Source organism: Anolis sagrei, chromosome 4, assembly GCF_037176765.1.
Source record: "Anolis sagrei isolate rAnoSag1 chromosome 4, rAnoSag1.mat, whole genome shotgun sequence".
In the NCBI taxonomy this organism is placed as follows: Eukaryota; Metazoa; Chordata; class Lepidosauria; order Squamata; family Dactyloidae; genus Anolis; species Anolis sagrei.
In genome coordinates, this window is record NC_090024.1 from 29,917,303 (window position 1) to 29,939,227 (window position 21,925).

Consider the following 21,925-nt stretch of genomic DNA (forward strand, 5'->3'; position numbering starts at 1 on the left):
CAGGGGGTTGGACTGGATGGCCCTTTGGGTCTCTTCTATGATTCTATGAGAATTGGGCCCATTCTACATCTCACAGCCTTGGCAAGAGAGCTGCTTTCCTCACTATAACAAAAAGCCTATAGTAATTTGTTCTGTAAGATTCTGTGAACAGTTAGAAGTGTTGTGCAATGTGTTAGTTGTGAAACAAAGTAACTTCAAAGGAAACAGATCAAAAGGAAAGTGTGTCCCTTTAAGCTTTGCAGTTGCTCCACTCATACTGCAAATAGTAACTAAAAATATTCCACAGCAACATATGTTCATTTCTTTTGCAGTAACAGATAGCTGTTATTTTGAGTTTCCATGTTTTCTAGCCCATCAGCCAAACAAACAGCAACAAGATTGCAGAACTTGTATCTTCAGATTAGCTTGGATTCAAAATTGGGGTTGATACCTTTCACTAAGACACCACAAGAGTTTTATTATAGCAAAATCAAGGTCACAGGTGCCTCTTGCAATGTTTTTTGTAATGTATTTTGAAGACTGTACCTCCGTAGTGAGAGGATTATGATAATTGTGGGATTACATTCTGAAGTTTGAGATGTAATGGGGCTACATTCTATGGTAATTAATTAAAGGGTTACTGAGGGACAAATGAAAAGGGCAAAATGGGCTCACTGTATGACCAAATGGAGCCGCATCTTACAATTCATAATTTTGGGGGTCCAATTTTTAATAACATCTCAATATTGGTCATGATCAGAGCTATCTATCTACTTGTGGTATAAAGCAATACTAATTATAAGTGCTTGAATCAGTAGATACAAAATATAAATGTATGTTAGTTTGGAAAAAAAATCCTATCACTCAGGAAGGACTATGAGCATGCATTAGTGCATAAACTATGTATTTGTTTTTATTTATTGTATGTATTAAATAGTTTGGTGTCAATATCAACTGAAGTATATTTATTCGGCAATTACTTTGCTGTCGGAGACACTATTTAACCTGTGTTTCCTTATCATTGCAGAATTATCAATACCATAGACCCTCCTATCTCTAAAAGAGGAGGGCATATATTTGGATATCAAACATGGAAAAGTCCAAGCCAAATTAACTTGAGAAATAGATCTATTATATTCTATAATATGTATCCACCAAATTCTATGCCAGTGAAGACAATACAGTGGGCTGACAGTATCTGGATTTGGTTCAAGTACCTCTGTGGATACGAAAACTCTTGGCCGCTCAAATCCCATTATGTACAATAGTATAGTAAAATGATGTCCCTTATATAAAATGGTAAAATCAATGTTTCCTTTTTTGGATTTAAAAAAATTGAAATATGTTCAAGGCATGGATGGTTGAGTCTGTGGATATACAATCCATAGAAATGGGAGAGGACTGTATTTGGGCTGTATTTTCTTAATATTGTAGAGTTTTTATTAGCATAGACATTGACTGTCATTGACCGTCACATGTTGGGATAGCAAACACATGGAAAAGTCCAAGTTAAATTACTTGAGGCATAGCTCAATCTTACAATACCTAGCAAGTAAGGATAGCTAAGGTGCTCCCGAGAAGGTGCAAAGTATTAGTAAAATTTTGCTACTGGAATGCCCACAAATTATGGGAAATATCTTCCACATCAGAGGGTCGGAGTAAGATTTCCAGTCAGATTGAATGTCAGAATCTAGCCTCCAGCCCCACAAAGAAGTTAGATCCCTCCAATAAAGAATTGGCCGCTGGTAGTTAAACAGTGAGCAATGACTGTACTGCTGTTGCTTTCCATCTGTGCTCAAGGCAATAATGGGAAGTATGTGCATAGTTTAAATTACAGCAAAGCCAAATATTTTGGATTTATTTCCTTAGCTTTTTCCAAATTTAGATACTGGAAACACCTGAGTTTGCTAGCTTGTAATCTGAGTTTTGATAAGGAACGAATCCTTGAGTGTTATTTACAACTTTTTTTTACAAAGTGGTGATGAATGAATTAATGCAAAGGGATATCTCATCTGAAATTCCATTTCAAATCCTGGTGGAGTCCATTCTTAAAGCTCGCTAAGGCATGTGCAGCAGCTGTGGGATCAAGCTCCCTTTTCAAGTGGGGACAAACAGGGTTTCAGATAACACAAACGGACTAAAGTTTCAAAGCAGCACTTGCCTGAAAGGACATTCTATTCTACATAGCTAATTCCTCAAATATGATCTTCAATGAATGGCAAGTGGGATAGAGTCTCAAGTTCGCTATGTGTTAACTATTGTTAAGTAGAACCGCACTGCAAGTGACATTGTCCTTAATACCTTTTCTGGTATGCAAGTTTTCTCAGATTTAGTGGGATTTACTTTTATTAAGCATGTCAAGTCTTTGGAAAAGTTACAGACCTTAGGGCTATGATATTCATACTCCACTATAAGTAACTCAGGAAAGTGGCTTACAACCTAAGCCACATAACTTTTCTCTGGAGTTTATCTATGGGTCTTGGCAAAATAGATTTGCATCAGAGAAGATATTTGTTTACCTTACATTGGGGTTTTCATCCCAAGTTACCCATTCAGAGAAGGTACAGTAAAGCATTTCCTAAAAATCCGTCCTTCTTCATTAGATCTGGGTGATAGTTTCAAAACAAAGACTGTGAGGATCAACAGCTACTGCTAAAAACTGCTAAAAAATCTTCTGTTTCGATCCATTCAAAGCTAGCTTCACGTGACCACCTTAAAGGTGAACTGGGTGCTTTCCTTGTCCATCTCCAGAACCTAGAAAAGTTACGTTTTCGAACGACAACTACAGGGGTATCTTACCCTGCATTTTCCTATTTCACACTGTATAACCTATTCTATTTTAGTTTTGTGTTATGTCTCTTTCTTTCTGTCTTTTCAACATTGTAATAAAATAATAATAATACTCTGCAAGAAGAAGAAGAAGAAGAAGAAGAAGAAGAAGAAGACTCTGCAAGGAAGCAGACGAAATGATAGATCACATCCTCAGCTGCTGCAATAAGATAGCAAAGACTACAAGCAGAGGCATAATACTGTTGCTCAGATGATCTATTGGAACTTGTGCCACAAATACCACCTGCCTGTGACAAAGAACTGGTGGGATCACAAGCCTTAAAAAGTTACAGAAAATGAACACATCAAACTACTCTGGGACTTCCGAATTCAGATTGACAGAGTTTTGGAGTATAATACTCCTGACCTCATGATTGTGTTAAAAAAACAAGTTTGGATTGTCAATGTTGCAGTCCCAGGCAACAGCAGGATTGCCGAAAAACAACTGGAAAAGCTAACATAATACAAGGATTTAAAGATCAAACTGCAAAGATTCTGGTACAAGCCAGTCAAGGTGGTCCCAGCGGTGATCGGCACACAGGGTGCAATGCCTAAAGACCCTGGCCTGCACTTAAACACAATCAGCACTGACAAAATTACCATCTGTCAGCTGCAAAAGGCCACCTTACTTGGATCTGCATGCATTATTTACCGATACATCACACAGTCCTAGACACTTGGGAACTGTTCAACATGTGATCCAATACAACAGCCAGCATGGTGATCTTGTTTGCTGTGTGCTAATCTTGTTATGTTTCAAATAATAATAATAACTTTATTAATAACCTGTCCCATCTTCCCGGAGAGACTCGGAGCAGCTTACAAGACAGCACCAAAACAAACAGAAGCAACATAAAATATACATTGTAAGCCTGTGGGCAGGACATATATTTTTGAATTGATATCTAAGTCATTCTGAGAGTCTTTCCAGCTGTATAGCAGGACCCAAAAATATAAATCAATTATAATAAATCAATAATTTGTTCCCTCTGCTTGTACACTAGGAAACCACATCTTTTCTGATAGTAGTAATTCAACTAAGTCTTTTGAGTAACTTCTTTCACACGGACTTAGTTTCTCAGTTCAAAGTCTGTGCTTTAATTGTCCTTTACTTTTAATTGTTTTACACGGAATTATAATATTGCCTTTATTTTATGATGCATCCAGAGAATATGGGTGAAAGGGCAGCTATATAGATATTATAACTAAAGAATGAACAATTCTAAAAAGAATTGCTAATGTAAGACCATCCCAAGTTTTCTGGAAAAAGCTACCTGAGTGTAGCCTAAAGGTTATTAGCAGGGTGTGTGCCTAGTTTTAACAAGTCACCACATGGAAAATTACAGTAAAAGTTTACTACAACCAGAGGGTGTTGCTTGTTGTTACTTAATAAATTGTACCACACACGTGAAAATAATTCTGTTTAAAGAGGTGTTTGTAAAAGTGCCAGCTGGAAACTAAATGCATGTTCAATTCTGGCCTTTTACAGATCAAATTATGTAATCGCCTTATATTTGTACAACCTCACAGTAAGCCATCAGTAAGTAACTGGAAACAACAACTAACTCTTTTGTGAAGAAAACAGTTTCCATGCTGAGCTCTTAAGAACAGCAGTGTAGGATTTCTGAGCCCAGGTGGTTTTAGCTGTGAAAACATGGACAACATGTACAAAGGAAAAAGGAGAGATAACATTGACAACACTCAGTTGAGATCCTAATAGTCCCTTTTTAAAAAGACAACAGGGAAGTCAGTCATATGGACCCTGTGCCATCTATCCGGGCTGCTCTAACAGTTATTATTTTCCTATATGGTGAGACAATGTTGAAGTCAGACTTCTGCTTATTTCTGTAGATAACTATTGTGATTGATGATCCAATTGTTGTGCGATTTCAGCTAGAGCAAGAACCACGGGTTCAGGGGCTGGCGTGTCTCTCTTCCCAGAGGGCTAAAGAGACACAGATGGGTGGAAGGCAAAATTAGAGGTTCTTTGCGAAGTTCTCCGCAAAGAACTCGCAAACACAGACAAAATTAGAGGTTTATTATCACTGGTCAGAGAGGATGCCAGCAGAGAAAGTACTCCAAAGAATTGACATACAGTGTTCCCTCCCTTATCGCGGGTGTTACATTCCATGACCACCCGCGATAAGTGAAAATCCGCGAAGTAGGGACGCAACCCCTCACTCTTCCCCCCGCTCTCTCATACACACTCAATCCCTTTAGCTTTTCTTCCCCCTCCTTTCCTCCCTCCCCTTGCATACCACACTTCCTGCTAGATCCTTCTTGCGCGCCTGGCTCCACCTCCCCTCCTCCTCCTCCTCCTCCTCCCTCTCCTCCTTCCCCACTCGCGCATGCCTTCTTCATCTTCCTCTCCTCTTCCTCCCCCCCTCTCCCCCCCCCCCCCACAGCTCCCCCACTTGCCTCCCTGCCAGTCCAGTGGCTGTCAGGAAAGGAAGGAAGGAAGGAAGGAAGGAAGGAAGGAAGGAAAGGAAGCAAGCCCTCCTCACCTTTCTCTTTGCTGGGTGAAGAGAGAGAGAGTGAAGGAAAGGAAGAAATTGCCCTTCAAGGATGGAGAGAGGGCTGAAGAGGAAAAAACCCGCGAAACCGAGTCTGCAAAAAGCGAACCACGAAGTAGCGAGGGAACACCGCACTGCAACTACAAATACAGAGCGTATTTATAACATTTTGGCAGCTATTGAGACTCCTGTGCTAGCTCCTAATTGGTTCAGGAAGTATCTGGCTAGGATCCACTCCATGATTGGTCTAGGATTCCCGTCAACATCATACAATGCATCTACACTGTAGAATTAATGACATCTCTCTTGACATCACTTTAACTGCTATAACTCTATACTATTGGATCCTGGGATTTGTATCTTGATGAGGGCCCAGCACACTTTTGCAGAGAAGGCTAACACCTTATAAAATTACATTTCTCGTCCTGCGTGATAGAAAAAGCAAGATGGTGCCCTCCTTTACTTTATGTTCAGAGACTTAAGAGGTGTTTGTATGTTAGACTTCTACACTAGCAGTGGGATAGGATCTTCCTCCATACTTTAAGTCAGAAACTAGCAGAGATGGCAAAAAACAAAACCCAAGCTAAATAGCATTCTGTGTTTCAGGAGTCCAGAATATGGGGAGTTGGGACTTGGAAGGAACAGCTGGGAGCTGTTATAATTCCTATATATGACATATAGGAAGCAAATAAATACACACCCTAAATCATCAGTGGATATTTACCAAGTAAATTTTCTTTAAGTTCTATGAGTAGTGAAAAAAAGCAAGAAAGGTATCAATTACCACAACAGCGAGTCAGAATAAAAGGTAATCAGGGATAATAACAAAAAAAACAATAACATTTAAATACACTAAAAACACAAAGTTATGTCTGCTCTTGAGAGCTAAGGAGGCTCACCCCTGGCTAGTACTTGGATGGGAGACCAAGAATGAATGCCTGGTGCTGTAGGCTATTTTTCACAGGAAGGAAATGGCAAGACCACCTCTTACTTCCTTGCCCAAGAAAACCTTACGAAATCTACTTGGGGTCACAATCAGTTGACAGGTGACTTGAAAGCACATGGACCCACGCAGCATTAACGTGAGGAACAGAGCAATTAAAAATGATTTTTGTAATGCTTTAAGCCTCTCAGGTCTTGTGACATTTGGAAGAAGCCGTGTAAGTCAGAATTAAATCCCACTTTGTTTAATGGGGCTTACCCTCCGTTAACTGTATAAGGATTGTGGTGCTAAATATTGTAAGGATCAAACTTCCTCTAATTTTATGTTTGGGGTTACACTGGGTAGAAATTGTTTTAACACAATTATCAATTTGTCTTGGTTTATAGCCTATTAGATTTGGTAAAGGCAGTCAAAGGAGTTAACTTCCTAGAATGAATGATGTCTTTGTACTAAAATAAATTAGCTTGTGAAACAAATAAATAGTAGAACTAATGCCGTTTTTCTTAGCTTTTTCTAAACTGATGTTAATCTGAGAAAGCTCTTCCAAGTACAATCTCCGCCTTGGTTATGGAAAGCGTTATTCCCAAGTGCACATACGAAATAAGATTTTTTACCTACAGAAACTTGTGTTGTAAAAGACTTTTCAGACTGATCTTTGCTTCTCTGTTGGAAGTTTTAAAAGACTTGTGTCTGTTCTTGCCTGCAGTTACTCAAAGTCATTAACTAGTTTCCTGTCTCACATTTCCATCTCAATCCATTTCTCCTTTTCCTTGATGCAGTGTTGGCTGTGCAAGAGTTCTGCAAACAGTAGGTTTCTGGGGATACAAGGGAATTACTATGCTGGCAGAAGTTTTCCATCCAATGCAGTTGTTTATTGATGTAAAAATTAGAAATACTCCTTACTGCCTAGCAGACAGATGGCTGTGAAGTCATCCTTCCACATTTGCAGTTTTGACTTTTGCAGATCAGATCGTTCAGATTTGATTAAAAATGTTATCTCAAGGTGCCAATAGGTCCTCCAGTGTGACTCTTTGGTCAACTTTGTTGGAACATATAAAATCAGTTAGTGAGTGTGTTAACTGAAAAATGCAAAGCACAAAGCTGATTGGTTGGGCTATGCCCAGGAGCTAGCTGAGCCTTCTAATCAAGGTGAAAGAAGAAAGCGCAAAAGCTGGGTTGCAGTTAAACATCAAAAGAACCAAGATTATGGCAACAAGAATGATTGACAACTGGGAAATAGAGGAATTAAACGTGGAGGCTGAATCTTTGTATTTCTAGGTGCAAAGATTACTGCAGACGCAGACTGCAGCCAGGAAATCAGGAGACACTTCTTGGGAGGAGAGCAATGTCCAATCTTGATAAAATAGTGAAGAATAGAGGCATCACACTGGCAACGAAGATCTGCATTGTTAAAACAATGGTATTCCCTATAGTCACCTATGGATGTGAGAGCTCGACCATAGGGATGGCTGAGCAAAGGAAGAGAGATGCTTTTAAACTCTGGTGTTGGAGGAAAGTTCAGGGAGTGCCTTGGACCACCAGAAGATCCAACCAGTTCACACTTCAGGAAATAAAGCCCGACTGCTAACTGGAGGGAAGGATATTAGAGGCAAAGATGAAGTACTTTGGCCACATCATGAGAAGACAGGAAAGCTTAGAGAAGACAGTGATGCTGGGGAAAACGGAAGGAAAAAGGAAGCAGGGCCAACCAAGGGCAAGATAGATGGACAGCATCCTTGAAGTGACTGGCTTGACTCTGAAGGAGCTGGGGGAGGTGATGGCCGACAGGGAGCTCTGCCGTGGGCTGGTTCATGAGGTCACAGAGAGTTGGAAACGACTGAACGAATGAACAACAACAACATATTTAAGTATTCTTAAACCAAGACAATGAGTTCTTGTAGGTTTTTTGGGCTGTATGGCCATGTTCTAGAAGCATTTCCTCCTGACATTTTGCCTGCATCTATGGCAAGCATCTTCAGAGGTTGTGAGGTCTGTTGGAAACTAGGAAAATTGGGTTTATATATCTGTGAAAAGTCCAGGGTGGGATAAAGAACTCTTGTCTGTTGGAGCTAGGTGTGGATGTTGCAATTGGCCACCTTGATTAGCATTTGATGGCCTGACAGTTTTTAGGTGTGGCTTGTTACTGCCTGGACAGTTTTGTATTTTTACTTCTTGGCAGATGGAAGACGATTTCTCACATGGACACCCAAGGACCATTTGAATCTCTCTCAAAGAACATTATGTGAGTCAGTGCAACTTTTCTCATGACTGTATATATGTTGCTCTGCATAACAAAGAGTAAAGACCTTATTTTTGTGTTGTGTGCCTTCAAGTTATTTCAGCACACAACACAAAAATAAGGTCTTTACTCTTTGTTATGCAGAACATAACTTATATACAGTCATGAGAAAAGTTGCACTGACTCACATAAAGTTTAGAGCGGGCAAATGATCATAGAGGGCCACATTTGGCCCTCAGTCCATAGTTTGGGGTCCCCTGGTTTACACTAACCATATAATGCAGTTCTAAACTGCATAAAATGGCAGTGCAGATCCAGCTTAAGTCCCACCAGGATGTGAATTACACTGATGAAACTACAGGTATGCCTCAGGTAATGGAATAGATGTGCATGGCTTCTCTAACGGAAAATTTGGCACCAGCAGTAGAAATAATATGAAAAGCATAGGAAAGGGTTCCTATGATACAAAAAATAACAGTTCAGTATATTTCAGCAATTTTAAAATTCAGACTTAATAATATATATGTGTGAAATGAAGCCTTGAGATGAGGCAGGGCTTGCATAAGTTAAACAAGCCCCATGTTGAACTTTCTAGAGATCACTTGAAAATGTTTTCCAAAATGCAACCACAGTTGCATTTTTTTCCTCCACAGTTCTGTTTTGGGGGTACATCTACGCTGCAGTTTGAATCCTGTTTGACACCACTTTAACTGCCATGGCTCTGTGTTATGGCATCTTGTTGATTGGTGAGGCACCAGCATTCTTTAGCAGAGAAGGCTAAAAGATCTTGCAAAACTACAACTCCCAGGATCCCAAAGCATTGAGCCCAAGCCGTTGAAGTGTTAAGCTGCATTAATTCTGTCGTATAGATACGCCCTTCTTTACCATGTTAGGATCATATGAGTCATAGTTTTTAAAAGTCTTTAGTCTCAAATTCCAAACACCTAGCCAGGCAGTTAAAGGGGTGTCAAACTGCATTAATTCTACAATGTAGATGCACCCTCATTCTTGAGCTCCCATTCACTGCCCCTTTGGCAAGGGAGGGATCGCAGAGCAAAGCCTCAGATGGGGATATAAATGCACAACAAGAAAGCAATAGTGAAAGGCACTAAGTAAAACAAAAACGTAGTAAAGAAAAAAAATTGTCCTCAGGAATCCAAAAATGCTTACATTGCCAATGTATTTCGGAAACAAAACTTCCTTCCCCAGGGGGATTGGCAACCCATGAGAGTGAATTCCGTGGTGCTTTTATTTTACTGAATCAACAAAAATTGGCACACCTGAGAACAGTTTGTCCCTTGCTCATTTGATTCAATGCACAGGCAGGCTCACGTCAGATGGGGAAGTACATCACATATTGTATGTTTGGTTTTTTGTTCACATAGATAATGTTCTGTCTAAATACCGCATATGCATGCCCAAGAGACAGAACTGTTTAGAGGAAAGCATGGTGAGTTGAAACTACACGTTACCTGAAAGATGTTGTTAGATGCTATGCTTGGTTTTTGATTTCCCTTAAACTTAGAAATACATCTATTGGGATTCTCCCATGTGAAGAGAGTAGTTTTAGGCCTTCCCTTCCTAGGATGCATCTACACTGAGGAATTAATGCAGCTTGATACCACTTTAACTGCCATGGCTCAATACTATGGAATCCTGGGATTTGTAGTTTGGTGAGGCACCAGCACTCTTTGGCAGAGAAGGTTCAAGACTTTATAAAACTACAACCTTAAACCATGGGAGTTAAAGTGATGTCAAACTGCATTAATTCTACAGTGTAGATGCATCCTAGGAAGGGAAGACCTAAACCTACTCTCTTCACAAGGACCGGGCTTTAGCACAGCTGGTTAATCACCAGCAGCAATAGATCTTTCCCAACCAAAAGGTTGGCAGTTTGAGCCCGGGTTAGGGTGAGCACCCACTTTCAGCCTAGTTTACTGTCCACCTAAGCAATTGGAAAACAGCTGTGAGCTGTGAGTAGAGGAATTAGGCACTGCTTAAGCGGGGAGGTATTTTACAGCACCATAAAAAAGTCGGCAATCAAAGAACAGGAGGAAAGTCTGGGATCAAAAAGGCTCGTCGTCATAGAGGACGAAGAGACAGCACCCACCTGTGCCCGGAATTGAGCATATCCTCCAGGACGCGGAAAAATACCTACACATACCTCTATCTGCCTGTCTGTCCTGTATGTCTAATGATATTGAATATTTGCCATGTATGTGTTCTGTGATCTGCCCTGAGTTCCCTTTGGGGTGAAAAGTGTGTAATATAAATGCTACAAATAAATAAATAAATGCACCCTGAATTACACTCTCTATATTTGTCATCACTTGCTATGCTGGCAAGGGTTGCTGGAAGTTGCAGTCCAACATTCAAAAAGCTAAACAACACCCATTTTAATTTGCTTTTTAATCTGTAGGAAGACTTTTTAAAAGCAATAAAATGTTTATAATAAATAATAAATCAATGTTAATAAAACAGTTTTAAACACATTACATAGTTTTAAACACATTAATAACACCACCCCCCCCCCCCCCGGGTGGCACAGTGTATTAAACCACTGAGCTATTGAACTTGTTGACTGAAAGGTAACAGGTTCAAATCCAGGGAGTGGTGTGAGCTCCCGCTGTTAGCCTCAGCTTCTGCCAACCTAGCAGTTCGAAAACACACAAATGTGAGTAGAATAGGTATTGCTCCGGAGGGAAGGTAACGGTGCTCCATGTTTTCATGCTGGCCACATGACCTTTGAGGTGTCTACGGACAATGCCAGCACTTCAGCTTAGAAATGGAGATGAGCACCAACCCTCAGAGTCAGTAATATATTAATAATTTAATATATTATATTAATATATAAGCCTTATATTAATATATAAGCCTTAAAGTGCCAGTATGCTCGATGAAGACAAAATAAAGACCAGCGCTTAACAAAGATGAGTTTGTTGAAACCTGAGATCTCCTTGGCCAGAAAGAGAGAGGGGAATGAGTAGATAAATGCTACTCATAGTAGATGAGTAGGGCCTTCTCGGTTGTGGCCCCCTGCCTATGGAACACACTCCCAAATGAGGTAAGATCCGGTCCCTCCCTCCTGGCTTTTAGAAAAAAAAATTAAAATCATTGTTTTGGGACCAGGCCTTCGGGCAGTAGAAGTAAATGTATGCAGCGTTTCAGAAAGACAATGACTGGAACGGCGATTCAACGGACAAGACTGTTTTATTGTTTTAATGATTGTTTTATTGCTTGTAGATGTATTGTTTTTAACTTGATTTATGTCTAATTGTAGTGTATAATTTTAATTATTTGTACTGGCACTGAATTTTGCCTTTACCTATGTGTAAACCGCTTTGAGTCCCCCTCGGGGTGAGAAAAGAGGTATACAAATATTGTAAATAATAATAATAATAATAATAATAATAATAATAATAATAATAATGGCGACACGTCTGGCCCCACTTGTGTGTGAATGTATAGCTAAATTGTTTGGTTACCTATAGCTGTCAATCAATGTTATTTTGCACCGGTTGGCATCAAGAGGAAGACTTTGTGCCTTCAAATATAGGCTATTGGACTGGGGTTGTGAATGTTCAGTCATCCACAGCCATTGAGAAAGAGGGAACTTGGAAAGCTTCTCAGCTGGAAAACTCCTTGGACCCAAGACTCCAACGACTGTATGTTTTCTATACCCCTTTTGAATATCAAGTTTATGCCTAAGGAAGATAACTCATTGTGAACAATTGTTATCTATAGTGTCTTGATCCTTGAGAGTTCCAGTTCTCTAAAGGAGGGCAAGAAGCAATCCCCTGGGGAAAAGATGCCACGTCCATGTTTCTTCCACTAAGATCTATAGCCCACAATAATAATAATAATAATAATAATAATAATAATAGTAGTAGTAGTAGTAGTAGTAATAAATGACTTTTCGACTTCTTCCACAGAGATTACAAATACTGATCTGGTTGTGTGTTTTTTTTCATATAATAGTTGTGTATATATTATATGAGAGTGTGTGTGTGCCCTCAAGTCACCTTTCAACTTATGGTCTTATGATATTTCCCACTTCACAGCTCTATTTGGTTCTTCAGTGTATTGAAAATGGGATATTTTGCAAAATGTTTTGCAATCCTGTTATTTTCCCCTGTGTTACATAAGTATGTCCTCTCTATTGTATGAATTAAGCCAGTTAAAACACAATTCTTTCTTGATCTTCTTCTTATGTGTTTTGAGCTCCATGTGGGATGTTTAGCACTCAATGATATTGAGCAGTGTTTTCTAACTCTCGTACTAAGATGACCCACAGCTACCACTGGGAGGTTACAAAACCGTCAGTGTCCCCCTCCTGCTCCTCTTCTCCATTCTGTAAATATTTTAAAAAGGACGAGCATGTGATCTGTCAAGAAGACTACATTGCTTATGCTGAACAGCAGACTATCTGTGGGGCAAAGGAGATGAAAAAGTAATCATATTATTTTGATAAATGAAAAACAAGAAAAGCAGCAAGGAAGAAACAGGAGATGAACCAACACAAAAGCGGCTTCACTGTCCAAATCCCACCTCCTCGCCTGCTTTTGACCTCATGAGGATGCCACATCAGGGACTCCATGTATTTCCCCAGAAGTGTGGAAAAGCATATTAGGCATACAAAAAAAAAAAGGGAAAAAAGTTAAAAAGACTCCTCTTTATCCAACCCCAAAAGAAAAAATAAACATACAGTTTTCACATATATGTGGATTAGACCCAGACGAAGGAGGCATGAGAACATCAACCATTTAAGATGACAGCATATTGCTAGAAGAAAATAACAAAGGATTGGAAAGTCAAGGAAGAAATGCAAAGGTATGTTTAAAGTTGCGCATAGTTATTGTTGTATGCCTATCACAGGGTTTTCTTGCTCTGTCCAAAGTGGGGGGTTGCCTTTTTCTGAGGCTGAGAGTGTGCGACCAGAGGCAGCCCTAGGTAATTTTCAACAGTAAGCAAACAGTATTTTGCCCCCCTCCCCCAACCAATCACTGATATATATTTTCTGTTCGTCGTGGGAGTTCTGTGTGCCATATTTGGTTCAATTCCATCATTGGTGGAGTTCAGAATACTCTTTGATTGTAGGTGAACTATACATCCCAGTAACTACAACTCGCATATGTCAAGGTCTCAAGAGCACCCCTGGGCAAAATCAACTATACTGCGAATGCTTACTTTGCGTAATGGTTGAGCCGCCCCTGTGTGCAACTTATCCAAGATGAATAGGAATTTAGAACTGGAGAACGTAGAACTGTCGTTCTACATTCTCTAGTTCTCAGCCGAACATTAAGAAAACATATTTATATAACCTTAAAACAGACCATAAATGTACTGAAATAGTGAAAGGCTTCCTATATTTTTGGCTTAGTAATTAATCCTGGTGTCAAGAAATCATAAGAAGGGCAGCAATGAAGGAAATATTCAAGATCCTCACATTTAAAATAATATAACTGAATACCAAAGTCCAGACTGTGCATTTGATCAAATTCCCAAGCTATATAAAATCCAGATTATCCAGATTTGAACTGGAATATAATTCAATATAGACTCATATAATTCAGTTCAAAGCAGATATTGAGCCTTATCTGCTTTGATAATCTGAATTATATGGCATTGTAGAAGGGTCCTCAGTTTCTGTGTATGACTGTGAAAGAAGAAAATCAACTTGGCTGAAACGATGTGCTGGATGAGAGATGTGTGGGTACTCCGGACAGCGAAAAAGACAGATGGGTCCTAGAGCAAATAAAACCTGAACTTTCCTTGGAAGCTAAGATTAGTTGACTGAGACTGTGTTGTGTTATATTACGAGAAAATATGTTTTGTTAGAAAATAAAATAATGATTGTCTGTGGTGGAGGCTCCTTCTTTGGAGGCTTTTAGACATGTGTGAAAAAGCTCTTGGAGTCCTCGTGAACAAGTTAAACATGAGTCAACAATGTCATGCGGCAGCTAAAAAATCCAATGAGATTTGGCCTGCATAAACAGAAATCTGGTGTCTAGATCCAGGGAAGTCATGCTACCCCTCTCTTCTGCCTTGGTAAGACCACACCTGGAATACTGTGTCCAATTCTGGGCACCATAATTTAAGGGAGATGTTGACAAGCTGGAATGCGTCCTGAGGAGGGTAACTAAAATGATCAAGGGTCTGGAGAACAAGCCCTATGAGGAGCAGCTTAAAGAGCTGGGCATTTTTAGCTTGCAGAAGAGAAGGTTGAGAGGAGACATGATGGCCATGTATCAATATGTGAGTGAAAGTAATAGGGAGGAGGATGCACGCTTGTTTTCTGCTTCCTGGAGACTAGGATGTGGAACAATGGCTTCAAACTACAAGAAAGGAGATTCCACCTGAACATTAGGAAGAACTTCCTAACTGTGAGAGAAACTGTTCAGCAGTGGAACTCTCTGTTCCACTGGAGGCTCCTTCTTTGGAAGCTTTTAAACAGAGGCTGGATGGCCATCTGTTGGGGTGCTTTGAATGCGACTTTCCTGCTTCTTTGCAGGGGGTTGGACTGGATGGCCTACAAGGTCTCTTCCAACTCTATGATTCTATTGCTAAGTTAGAAGACAGCATTCCAGATGGACAGACTCACTCGAGGAAACAAGGGGCCCTGAGTTTGCAAGACCCGAGTAAGAGATTGATGGCAGGATAACCTGAAGGTCTCCCATTTGTAGGGTTTCCATAAGAGAAGCAGTGTCATTTGGGAAGTGCAGACAGCACCAGAAGGAGGGACCCCAAAATGACTGTATACAATTTTTGTGCAGTGATTCAGCAGCAATGTATTTCCCGAGCTGTGTCCACCCAGGCGAGCCTTGCCTTCTAGTATCCTCTCCTGCAGGAAGGGCTTAAACTCCTAATCATAGTTTCACTCTCTTTCAAGGACCCTTTCCAACCTCCCTTCCACCTGCTGAGTTGGAGAGGTGACACTACCACCACCAGAACTGGGTGACACCAACCCCACCGGGCCAAAGTCCACTTGGCAACAGCAGATCATCTCTACAACAACAGTACGGAAAGCCACCATGACCTGGGAACAGAGCAAGGGTTCCCTGAGGGTTCATCAAGCATAGGCAAACTTTGGCCCTCTCTCCAGGTGTTTTGGACTTCAACTCCCACAATTCCTAACAGCCGGTAGGCTGTTAGGAATTGTGTGAGTTGAAGTCCAAAACACCTGGAGAGAGGGCCGAAGTTTGCCCATGCTTGATTTACATTGTAGAACGAAGGCAGTTTCCCACACTTTTAACTCCCATGCTTCAATGCTACGGAATCATGGGAGCTGTAGTTTTACAGGGTCTTTAGCCTCCTCTGCCAAAGAATGTTGGTGCCTTACCAAACTACTAATCTCAGGATCCCGTGGCATTGAACCATGGCAGTTAAAGTGTTGTCAAACTGCATTAATCCTACAGTGTAGATGAACCCTCAGGGGACTCTTGCTCTGTAACCAGGTCATGGTGGCTTTCCCTGCTGTTGCTCCTGTTGATATTAACTACAGATCAGAGCTTTCGAAATGTGTATAGGCTGCTGTTTGCAGGTGTGTTGCATAAACATAAGAAATAATGTAATATAATATATTGTATATACATATATTTATAATTATAATGTAATATATTGTATATTGTATATATTACATATTACATACAATATATTATATACACTAAAATATATTGTATATACATTTACTATTTATAATATTATAATGAAATGCAATATAATTGTTGTTGTTCATTCGTTCAGTCGTCTCCGACTCTTCGTGACCTCATGGACCAGCCCACGCCAGAGCTCCCTGTCGGCCGTCACCACCCCCAGCTCCTTCAAGGTCAGCCCAGTCACTTCAAGGATGCCATCCATCCATCTTGCCCTTGGTCGGCCCCTCTTCCTTTTATTAGTATTATATTGCATTATATTATAATATTATAAGTATTATATGTATATACAATATATTATATATTATTATAGTTATATATTTATATTACTTGTAATATTACTAATATTACAATATAACGGTATAGTACAATATAGTCATATTGAATACTGACATTGTACTATGCTAATACTATAATATATTGTATGTATATCTTGTAAGCTGCTCTGAGTCCCCTTTGGGGTGAGAAGGGGGGCATATAAATGTCGTAAATAAATAAATAAATAAATGTCAAAAATATGGAAATGCATGTTGTTATCTTAGAAATCATAATTTTGTAAAAATATATAGAGTGAAAGGGTTTCTTTTTCCAAGAGATATGAGTCTGTTTAACCTGCAAATGAGAAGGATTCCCCCAGGCAGCAACCAGCCAGGCTTTGAAGCTGCAAGGCTATTCAATCCTAACCAAGAACATCAATTGCAACATTCACACTTGCCTCAGACAGACAAAGAGTCCTTTTAATGTATTGTCGAAGGCTTTCATGGCCGGAATCACTAGGTTCTAGTGGGTTTTTTCGGGCTATAGGGCCATGTTCTAGAGGCATTTCTCCTGACGTTTCGCCTGCATCTATGGCAAGCATCCTCAGAGGTAGTGAGGTCTGTTGGAATTAGGACAATGGGTTTATATATCTGTGGAATGGCTGGGGTGGGGTAAGGAGCTCTTCTCTGCTGGAGCTAGGTGTGAATGTTTCAGCTGACCACCTTCATTAGCATTTGAAGGCCTGGCTGAGCCTGGGAAAATGTTTTGTTGAGAGGTGTTAAGATGTGCCTGGTTGTTTCCTCTCTGCTGTTTTGCTGTTGTAATTTTAGAGTTGTTTAATACTGGTAGCCAGATTTTGTTCATTTTCATGGTCTCTTCCTTTCTGTTGAAATTGTCCACATGCTTGTGGATTTCAATGGCTTCTCTGTGTAGTCTGACATGGTGGTTGTTTGTGTGGTCCAGTATTTCTGTGTTCTGATATAATATGCTGTGTCCAGGTTGGTTCATCAGGTGCTCTGCTATGGCTGACTTCTCTGGTTGAAGTTGTCTGCAGTGCCTTCCATGTTCCTTGATTCGTGTTTGGGCAATGCTGCGTTTGGTGGTCCCTATGTAGACTTGTCCACAGCTGCATGGTATACGGTAGACTCCTGCAGAGATGAGAGGATCCCTCTTGTCCTTTGCTGAACGTAGCATTTGTTAGATTTTCTTGGTGGGTTTGTAGATTGTATGTTGTGTTTCTTCATTCACACATTCACGCCTAGCTCTAGCAGGCAAGAGCTCTTTGCCCCACCCCAGCCATTCCACATATATATAAACCCATTGTCCTATTTCCAACAGACCTCACTACCTCTGAGGATGCTTGCCATAGATGCAGGCGAAACGTTAGGAGAGAATGCCTCTAGAACATGGCCTTATAGCCCGAAAAAAACCACAAGAACCTAGTGATTCCAGCCATGAAAGCCTTCGACAATACAGACAAGAGTCCTTTGCCCCACCCTGGTCATTCCACAGATTTATAAACCTAATTTTCCTAGTTTCCAACAGACCTCACTACCTCTGAGGATGCTTGCCATAGATGCCTCTAGAAAATGGCCATATATCCCGAAAAAAACCTACAACAACACAGATTCTGTTTGGCTATCTGTCGGGGTTGGTTTGATTGTGCGTTTCCTGCCTGAGATCCATTGTGAGGAGGACCTTTGGAAGGGAGCAGCGTGCGCGCATGCGCACGGCTCCTTTGGCCCAGAGGAATTGGCACGGAGTTGGCTCCTCCTCCTCCTCCTTTTTTTTTCTCCTTTTGGCGCTCGTGACGCGCGCGACGAAGCCCCGCCCTCCGGTATAAAAGCCCCTCCGGCAGCGCTCCTTCCTCTTCCTGCCTTCGCCTTGCTGGTTGCCTGACGCATCCTCGGCCTCTCTCTCTCCGCTTCCTCCTCTCGCCTCCCTCTGGCCACCCAGCAGGCTCGCCCTCTCCGCCACCGCCTCCTCCTCCTCCTTCTGGGCTTCGCCTCTCCTTTCTCCAGGCCTTGCTCCTCACCCTCGGCGCCACCTTGCGCCTTTCTCCCGGCCGCTCCCGCAGCCTATGGCCCTGGAAGGCGTCGCTGCCGCCGCCTGGATTTCTGCTGTAGGTTCCCACATCACTCTTTAAAAATTCCGCCTAAAAAGAGAAGACGATTTACCAAATCTTTCGGGCCGTTGTCCCACGTGAGTACCCTCTCTTTCCTCATCTTTTGTGGTGGGTCAGGCCTTGCTAGGAGGGGGAAGCAGGGTGTCAATCAGGCCTAGGCCAATTTGGGCCTTCCCTCCAGGTGTTTTGGACTTCTACTCCCACCATTCCTAACAGCCTCAGGCCTTCTCATTTTTGCCCTCAGCCGCTTAAGCGGCTGAGGGCAAAAATGAACAGGCCTGAGGCTGTTAGGAATGGTGGGAGTAGAAGTCCAAAACACCTGGAGGGAAGGCCCAAATTGGCCCAGGCCTGGTATAAATAATGAAGGTGATGACAATAATAATTTATATCCCTGTGTTTTGAAGGGAGACCTTTGAGCCCTTGCCTTTGACGCATCGCCAGAGAAGGAAAGAGGCCTTCCAAAGACAGTCTTCTCATTCATCCTTAGCTTTTGAGTCTCCTTTAAGAGAGAAAGCTGCTTTGAGGCTAAGTAATAATTATAATTATAATTATTACTATATTATGAGTGCCTTAGTCTTTGACACAGCAGCAGAGAAGGAAAAGGCTCTTTCCAAATACACTATTCTTATTCATCATTAGCATAATAATAATAACAATAATAATAATATCATGAGTGCCTTGGTCTTTGACACACCGCCAGAGAAGGAAAAGGCTCTTTCCAAATACACTATTCTTATTCATCATTAGCATAATAATAATAATAACAATAATAATAATATCATGAGTGCCTTGGTCTTTGACACACCGCCAGAGAAGGAAAAGGCTCTTTCCAAATACACTATTCTTATTCATCATTAGCTTTTGAGTCTCCATGGTTATTGTTTAATAATAATAATTTATTATTACCACGAGTGCCTTGGTTTTTGACACACAGTCAAGAGAAGGAAAAGACTCCTTTCAGAGACACTATTATTCATCATTGGCTTTTCAATCTTCTTTAAGAGAGGAAAAAGCCGCTTTGAGTCTAAATAATAATAATAATAATAATAATAATATCATGAGTGCCATGGTCTTTGACACACAGCCAGAGAAGGAAAAGGCTCTTTCCAAATACACAATTCTTATTCATCATCATCATCATTATTATTATTAATATTATATCTTGAGTGCCTTGGTCTTTGACACACAGCCAGAGAAGGAAAAGGCTCTTTCCAAATACACGATTCTTATTCATCATTAGCTTTTGAGTCTCCTTTAAGAGAGAAAGCAGCTTTGAGGCTAAATAATAATAATAATAATAATATAATATCTCGAGTGCCTTGGTCTTTGACACACAGCCAGAGAAGGAAAAAGCTCCAAATACACTATTCTTATTCATCATTAGCTTTTGAGTCTCCTTTAAGAGAGAAAGCCGCTTTGAGGCTAAATAATAATAATAATAATAATTATTATTATTATTATATGAGTGCCTTGGTCTTTGACACACAGCCAGAGAAGGAAAAGGCTCTTTCCAAATACACTATTCTTATTCATCATAAGCATAATAATAATAATAATAATTATTATTATTATATCATGAGTGCCTTGGTCTTTGACACACAGCCAGAGAAGGAAAAGGCTCTTTCCAAATACACTATTCTTATTCATCATTAGCATAATAATAATAATAATAATTATTATTATTATTATTATATCATGAGTGCCTTGGTCTTTGACACAGCCAGAGAAGGAAAATGCTCTTTCCATATACACTATTCTTATTCACCATTAGCTTTTGTGTCTCCATTGTTATTGTTGTTATTAATAATAATAATAATTTATTATTATTACCATGAGTGCCTTGGTCTTTGACACACAGTCAGAGAAGGAAAAGACTCCTTTCAGAGACACTATTCTTATTCATCATTGGCTTTTCAGTCTTCTTTAAGAGAGGAAAAAACCGCTTTGAATCTCAATTGTTATTAATATTATTATTATTATTATTATTATTATTATCATGAATGCCTTGGTCTTTGATGCACAGCCAAAGAAGGAAAAGACTCTCCAAATATACTATTCATATTCATCATTAGCTTTTGAATAATCTTTAAGAGAGGAAACTGCTTTGAGTCTCCCTGGGTGGTGGTGGTGGTTGTTGTTATTAATATATTATTATTATCATGAGTGCCTTAGTCTTTGATGCACAGCCAAAGAAGGAAAATGCTCCTTTCAAATATACTATTCATCATTAGCTTTTGAGTCTTCTTTAAGTCTTTTTTAAGAGAGGAAACCACATTGAGTCTCTGGGGTAGTTATTATTATTATTATTATTATTATTACTACTACTATCATTAGTGCCTTGATCTTTGATGCACGGCCAGAGAAGGAAAAGACTCCTTCCAAATACACTGTTCATATTATTATTATTATTTATCATTATTAGTGCCTTGGTCTTCAAGGCACAGCCAGAGAAGGAAAATGTTCTTTCAAAATATACTACATTCGTATTCATCCATTAGCTTCTGAGCCTCCTTATTAATATTATTATCATTTGTCTTTGACGCACAGCCAGAGAAGGAAAAGACTCCTTCCAGATATACTATTCATGTTCATCATTAGCTTCTGGGTCTTCCTTAGGAGAGGAAACTGCTTTGAGTCTCCAAAGGTGGTTGTTGTTGTTATTAATATATTATTATTATCATCGTTAGTGCCTTGGTCTTTGACACACAGCCAGAGAAGGAAAAGACTCCTTTCAAACACAGTCTTCTCATTCATCATTAGCTTTTGAATCTTCTTTATGAGAGGAAACCACTTTGAATCTCCAGGGGTAGTGATTGTTGTTGTTGTTATTGTTATTATTTTTATATATTTATTTATTTGCAACATTTCTACCCTGCCTTTCTCCACCCCGGAGGGGACTCAAGGCAGCTTACTCTCAGGCAACTATTTGATGCCATCCAAAACAATGTACAGTTAAATCAAACCTTTAAATAGAATTATAAAATACATTAAAACATATAAAACAATATTATTGTTATAATATCATTAGTGCCTTGGGTCAAGGACTAAGGCACTAACAGTAGCTTTTGAATCTTCTTTAAGAGAGGAAACCGCTTTGAGTCTCCAGGAGTAGGGGTAGTTGTAGCTGTTATTAATATATTATTATTATCATTAGTGCCTTGGTCTTTGACATACAGCCACAGGAGGAAAAGACTCCTTCCAAATACACTATCCATATTCATCATGAGTCTTTGATTCTCATTTAAGAGAAGAAAGTGGGAAGTGTTGCTTGTTGTTGTTGTTGTTGTTGTTGTTATTATTATTATTATTATTATTATTATTATTATTATTATTATTATTACGTGGAGTGTTGGAAAAAGGTTGCAGCCAGAGAAGGGAAAGGATCCT

At 40.0% G+C, this 21,925-nt stretch overlaps 1 protein-coding gene across 1 annotated transcript in view; it reads left to right on the forward strand.

The window, feature by feature from the left end:
• Positions 1–18,269: 18,269 nt before the first annotated feature.
• The window catches only part of AZIN1 (antizyme inhibitor 1), a 37,434-nt gene continuing 33,778 nt past the window's right edge, over positions 18,270–21,925 (forward strand). The window contains exon 1 of the mRNA XM_060775693.2: positions 18,270–18,615. The gene's annotated coding sequence lies outside the window, so the exon portion shown is untranslated. The remainder of the gene's footprint in view (positions 18,616–21,925) is intronic.